The sequence below is a fragment of the Solanum lycopersicum genome, chromosome 12 (assembly GCF_036512215.1).
Source record: "Solanum lycopersicum chromosome 12, SLM_r2.1".
NCBI classification, from domain to species: Eukaryota; Viridiplantae; Streptophyta; class Magnoliopsida; order Solanales; family Solanaceae; genus Solanum; species Solanum lycopersicum.
Window position 1 is genome coordinate 60,595,054 of NC_090811.1, and position 7,593 is coordinate 60,602,646.

Consider the following 7,593-nt stretch of genomic DNA (forward strand, 5'->3'; position numbering starts at 1 on the left):
ATCAAATTACTAAACTAAGAGTATTCTAAAAAGCTAAACAAGTAAAAGCTAGTCCATGCCGGAACTTCAACGCATCAAGACATGAAGAGGAAGACCCAGTCCAAGCTAGAAGCATTAGCTCACCCTGAAATCCGGTGTGATTGAAGATTGGCTAGAATTACGGTTGAGTTGAAGACGACGGCACGTTTGCTGCACTCCACAAATAAACAAGAAGAAAACATAAAAGTAGGGGTCAGTACAAAACACGGGTACTGAGTAGATATCATCGGCCAACTCAAAATAGGAATCAATATATACCAAGTAATATCATAAAATCAACTAATATCCTTAGCATGCAACATTTACAATTACCATAACCCTTGGTTACAACACCAAGCTCATCAATGAGGACTCACACCTCCTCATCATACTCATTTGGGAATTAGGTTCATTAGATTGAATATATTAACATCTTTCAAGATTCATTATCTTTATTCCTCTCGTGTCGGTACGTGACACTCCGCTCCTCAATATACTATCCTGGTGTCGGAACGTGACACTCCGATCCTCATTCTATCCTGGTGTCGGAACGTGACACCCGATCCATATTCTATCCTGGTACCGGAACGTGGCACCCGATCCATATTCTATCCTGGTGTCGGAACGTGACACTCCGATCCTCATATACTATCCTGGTACCGGAACGTGGCACCCGATCCATATTCTATCCTGGTGTCGGAACTTGACACTCCGATCCTCATATACTATCCTGGTACCGGAACGTGGCACCCGATCCATATTCTATCCTGGTGTCGGAACGTGACACTCCGATCCTCATATACTATCCTGGTACCGGAACGTGGCACCCGATTCATATTCTATCCTGGTGTCGGAACGTGACACTCCGATCCTCATATACTATCCTGGTACCGGAACGTGGCACCCGATCCCCTAATCTCACTACTTTCGTTCATCAAGCCTTCTTTCTTACCAAGGCCTCATCATTAACAAAGAGATTAGGGTTTTGCAAGATTTGGGATTCAATAACTTCATCATGCTTATATAATCACAAATATATATAATTACATTCATGCAAGCATACAATTAAGCACATAGCAGGGTTTACAATATTATCAATACATATCATTCGCTATTAAGAGTTTATTACGAATATCGTAAGAGAAACCATAACCTACCTTCATCGAAGATTCGTGATCAAGCAAGCAATTTTTCTCAAGGCTTTGTTTTCTCTTCGTTTTCCTCTTGTCTCGATCGATTCTCCCTCTTTCTCTTTGTTCTTTCTATTTTCTTATTCAAACCCTCTTTCTTTTACCCTAATTAGTATATAATTAAGAATGAAAGATGGCAATAATAACCCACTAATTAACTTAAGGTTACCTCTTTTAACCCCCAAGTAATTAGACTTATTAACCTTAACCCTCTAACTTTATAATTAAAGTAGGAATAGTCCAAAACGTCCCTTAAAACGTGTAAAGAAATCCGACCCAGACTGGGATTACGCAACCTGTGATGGCCCGTCGTGCCTGCGACGGTCCGTCCTGCAGGTCGTCGCAAGGTTCAGAGACTCAATTTCCACCAAAGAGTCTGTGACGGTCCGTCACGCCTGTGACGGTCCGTCCTGCCATTCCGTCACGCCTGTGACGGTCCGTCCTGCCATTCCGTCACGAAGTTCAGAGAGTCGATTTTCAGTACCCAATTTCAGAATTTCTAAGTGTTTTGAAACGAGACCCCCTCGACGGTCCGTTGTGACCATGACGGTCCGTTGTGGGTTCCGTCGTCTCAGTCAGTTTTTTCAGAAATAAAATCTGCTGCTCAAAACGACTAAACAGGTCGTTACAATAGATACCAATTTACCCATCGTTCGTTCCCGAACGATCACAAGAAGGAAAACAAGGGCGAAAAGGAGTACCTGAATCTGTAAACAGGTGTGGGTATCTTTCTCGCATATCAGCCTCTTTCTCCCAAGTGGCTTCTTCGACTGGTCGATTCTTCCATTGAACTTTGATGGATGCAATCTCCCTTGATCTCAACTTGCGAATTTCTCTATCTAGAATGACAACAGGCTCCTCCTCATAAGTCAAATTTTCATCAAGCAAAACTGAATCCCAACGGATAATGTAGTTTCTATCCCCATGGTATCTTTTCAACATCGACACATGGAATACCGGATGTACTCCGGACAGCCCTGGAGGCAAGGCTAACTCATAAGCCACCTCCCCTACTCGCTTAAGTACTTCAAAGGGACCAATGTACCTTGGGCTTAGCTTGCCTCTTTTACCAAACCGCATCACCCCTTTCATTGGCGAAACTTTCAACAAGACTTGTTCACCCTCCATGAACTCTAAGTCTCTAACCTTTCGATCTGCATATTCTTTTTGCCTACTTTGCGCCGCTAGAAGCTTTTCTTGAATAGATTTCACTTTCTCTATCGAATCCCTCAAAAGATCAGTACCCCAAGGTCTAACCTCGAATGCATCAAACCAACCAATGGGAGACCTACATCTTCTCCCATATAGTGCCTCAAATGGAGCCATATCAATGCTTGAGTGATAGCTATTATTGTATGAAAACTCCACTAAGGGCAAGAAGTTATCCCAATGGCCACCAAATTCTATCACACACGCACGAAGCATATCCTCCAACACTTGAATCGTTCGCTCAGACTGACCATCGGTCTGAGGATGGAACGCGGTACTAAGGTCCAACCTAGTACCCATTTCCGCATGCAATGTTTTCCAAAACTTAGAAGTAAACTGCGTACCTCTATCTGATATGATGGATAGTGGAACTCCATGCAATCGAACAATTTCTGAGATATAGATTTTGGCCAACTTCTCTGCATTATAAGTCACCTTGACAGGAATGAAATGAGCAGACTTAGTTAACCTGTCAACAATCACCCAAATAGAGTCATACTTACCCATTGTCTTTGGAAGACCAACCACGAAATCCATTGCAATCCTTTCCCACTTCCATTCAGGAATGGACATTCTCTGAAGTGTTCCTCCGGGCCTCTGGTGTTCAATCTTTACTTGTTGACAGTTTGGACATTTGGCAATAAAATCCACAATATCACGCTTCATTCTACTCCACCAAAAGTGTTGCTTTAGGTCACGGTACATCTTGGTTGCACCCGGATGTATCGAATACCTTGAACTATGAGCCTCTGTCAGAATAGTGTTGATCAAATCATCGACGCGGGGTACACATACCCTTCCCTTGATCCTCAAAACACCTTCCTCATCGATTGTCGCTTCTTTAGCCTCTCCTTGCAACACTTTATCTCGGATCCGGATCAATTTTTCATCATTAAATTGCTTTCCCTTAATCTTGTCAAGGAAGGAAGATCTTGCCTCCACACAAGCTAAAAATCCTCCCTTCTCATTTACTTCTAATCTCATAAGGTCGTTAGTCAGATTCTGAACTTCTCTAGCCAATGAGCGTCTAGAAGCTTGCAAGTGAGCTAGGCTCCCCATGCTCCCTGCCTTTCTACTTAAAGCATCCGCTACAACATTCGCCTTCCCCGGATGATACAAAATAGTGATATCGTAGTCCTTCAGTAGTTCCATCCATTTCCTCTGTCTCAAGTTCAAATCTTTCTGAGTAAAGACATACTGTAGGCTACGATGATCCGTATAGACCTCACACTTAACCCCATATAAATAGTGTCTCCATTGCTTTAATGCAAACACTACCGCAGCCAATTCCAAATCATGAGTTGGATAGTTACGTTCATGCACTTTTAATTGTCTTGAAGCATAAGCAGTCACATTCTTCTCTTGCATTAGCACTGCACCCAAACCCGAATAGGACGCATCACAATAGACAATGAAATTCTTACCTTCCACTGGCAAGGTGAGAATTGGTGCAGTAGTCAACAGAGTCTTGAGCTTCTGAAAGCTTTCCTCACACTCATCCGACCATACAAATGGAACATTTTGCTTAGTCAAGTTCGTCAGTTGGGAAGCAATAGAAGAGAATCCCTTGACAAATCGAGGTAGTAGCTAGCTAACCCAACAAAGCTTCTTATTTCTGACACATTAGTGGGTCTTACCCAATTCTTCACTGTCTCAATCTTAGAAGGATCTACCATCACCCCATCCTTCGAAACCACATGCCCCAAGAAGGACACTGCATCTAGCCAAAACTCACACTTGGAGAATTTGGCATAAAGCTCTTTCTCCCTCAACATTTCCAATACCATTCTCAAATGCTCTTCACGTTCCTTCTTGCTCTTTGAGTATACCAATATATCATCAATAAATACGATCACAAAGAGATCCAGATATGGCTTAAAAATCCCGTTCATCAAACTCATGAACGCAGCAGGGGCATTCGTAAGACCAAAAGACATCACTACAAATTCGTAATGCCCATACCTGGTTCTAAAAGCAGTCTTTGGCACATCCGTTGCCCGTATTTTCAATTGATGATAACCGGATCTCAAGTCAATCTTAGAGAAGACACAAGCACCTTGTAACTGATCGAACAAGTCATCAATGCGAGGAAGAGGATACTTGTTCTTTATGGTTACCTTGTTCAACTGTCGGTAGTCTATGCACATCCGAAAACTCCCATCCTTCTTCTTCACAAACAAAACCGGAGCACCCCAAGGAGATGCACTTGGTCTAATGAAGCCTTTGTTCTACAACTCTTGAAGTTGGGCTTTTAACTCTCTTAACTCCGCGGGAGCCATTCTATAAGGGGGTATAGAAATGGGGCGAGTACCCGGTTCAAGATCAATACAGAAGTCTATATCCCTATCTGGTGGCATACCGGGAAGATCTGCAGGGAACACATCCAGAAACTCACGGACCACCGAAACTGACTCAATCGAAGATACTTGGGTAGTGTCATCCTTGAGATGTGCCAAGAAAGCTAAACACCATTTACTAACCATTTTCTTAGCACGAAGAAAGGAGATGATACGCACCGGATTGGAAGTGTAGTCACCCTCCCACACTAACGGATCTGTCCCAGGCTTGGCTAACGTCACCGTTTTAGCATTACAATCCAAGATCGCAAATTGTGGAGAAAGCCAAGTCATACCCAGAATTACATCAAAATCAACCATTTCTAAGATAACCAAATCTACATAAGTGTTGCTCCCCGCAAAGTTCACCAAACAAGACCTATATACCTTTTCAACTACCACAGACTCACCCACCGGAGTAGAAACACGAATAGGCATATCAAGTAATTCACAATGTAAATTTAGACCATTAACAAATGAGGAAGATACATAAGAAAATGTGGATCCAGGATCAAACAATACAGAAGCCATGCAATCACAAACCAGAAGATTACCTGTGATGACAGCATCAGATGTCTCCGCCTCCGATCTCCCAGGGAAAGCATAACAATGGGCCCTTTCGTTTGTTTGTCCGTTGCCCCTACCATGTTGTGATGTAGTGGCTCCAATTTGCCCATCACCCCGGCCGTTTTGGTGACCACCATTACCTCGACCACCGCGTCCTCCAGAATGACGGCCTCTTCCATAACCACCTCTACCTCTAACATTTGGAGGTCTGTAACTCTGTTTTGGACAATACCTCTTAATGTGTCCAGTATCCCCACATCCATAACACTCTCTGGGTTCAAGCATAGGTCTCTCAGAGAAGTGTTGACCGGTCTGAGGTGGACCCCCAACTACAGTCTGTAGTGAAGACTGAATGGGTCGAACTGAGTAACCTCCGGAACCCTGTCCTCTAGAGTAAGAACCATTAAACTCACCTCCCTTTCGAAACCTCTTTGATGTCGATGCCATAGTGAATTCATCTGGCTTCACTCCTTCCACCTCTACCACGAAATCTACCACTTCTTGGAAGGATTTTGCCGTAGCCGCTACCTGTAAGGCTGAAATCCGCAACTCCGACCTCAACCCCTTCACAAAACGACGAATCCGCTCTTGTGGACTGAAACAAAGTTGGGTGGCATATCTGGATAGTGCACGAAACTTAGCCTCATATGCATTGACCGACATCCTACCTTGCTCTAAGCTCAAGAACTCATCCCTTTTCCTATCCCTCAAAGTCCGGGGGATATACTTCTCCATAAACAAGCTAGAGAATGAGGCCCAAGTCATAGGTGGTGCCTCTGTTGGTTGACACTCAACATGTGACCGCCACCACATTTTGGCGTTCCCTTGAAACTGATAACTCACGAACTCAACACCAAACCGTTCTACTATACCCATCTTGTGTAGTAGCTCATGACAGTCAACCAGAAAATCATAGGCATCCTTAGATTCAGCGCCCTTAAAGACTGGAGGTTTCAATTTCAAGAACTTACTGAAAAGTTCATGTTGATCATTTGTCATTATAGGCCCTGTAGTCAGACGTGGAAACGTGCCTATGTCCAATGAGGCATCCATACGAGGAGCCATAGTGGCTGCATGTTGTACCTCTGAAACCGGAGGTGTTGGTGCAGAAAACACTGGAGGTGCCTGACCCCGATCAGACAACCCACTAAGATAAGCGAGAACCTGATTGATCATCTCTGGGGTAGGTTGGGGTGGCAATTCCTCATTTTGCACTTGTTCATTCTCCCCTTCCTCACCCTCTCTTACTACTTCCTTAGTCGGTGGAGGAGTCACCGCCCTAGCATCAGATGGGCTAGGTGCTTGTCCTCTTCCTCTAGAGGACATCCTCCCACGACCTCTACCACGGCCTCTTGCCGTTGCTCCTCCTCGAGCCACAGCCCCAGTGGCTGGCTCAGTTATATCCTGCCTTGCTGGTGTTGGTGTTGGCGTAGTCGTTGCTCTAGTTCTAACCATCTGCGAAAGAGAGTGAAGATGGTCAGATACCAATTTGTATCACCTAGATACCAATTGGATTCAAGTAGTAGCACGAAAGAAAGAAAGAATGGAATTTTCCTAAAGTCTTATAGCCTCTCAAAGAAAAGTAAAGGCGTCCCCTTACCGTTCCTTAAGACTCTACTAGACTCGTTCTTGTGTGATGAGACCAACGAACCTAATGCTCTGATACCAAGTTTGTCACGACCCAAATCGTGCCGCGACTGGCACCCACACTTACCCTCCTATGTGAGCGAACCAACCAATCTAAACCTTAACGTTTCAATGTAATATCAACATAAAGAAATGCGGAAGACTTAAACTCATTAATAAAAACCAATTCAATAACTATTATTATCCCCAAAATCTGGAAGTCATCATCACAAGAACATCTATGATCAAATTACTAAACTAAGAGTATTCTAAAAAGCTAAACAAGTAAAAGCTAGTCCATGCCGGAACTTCAACGCATCAAGACATGAAGAGGAAGACCCAGTCCAAGCTAGAAGCATTAGCTCACCCTGAAATCCGGTGTGATTGAAGACTGGCTAGAATTACGGTTGAGTTGAAGACGACGGCACGTTTGCTGCACTCCACAAATAAACAAGAAGAAAACATAAAAGTAGGGGTCAGTACAAAACACGGGTACTGAGTAGATATCATCGGCCAACTCAAAATAGGAATCAATATATACCAAGTAATATCATAAAATCAACTAATATCCTTAGCATGCAACATTTACAATTACCATAACCCTTGGTTACAACACCAAGCTCATCAATGAGGACTCACACCTCCTC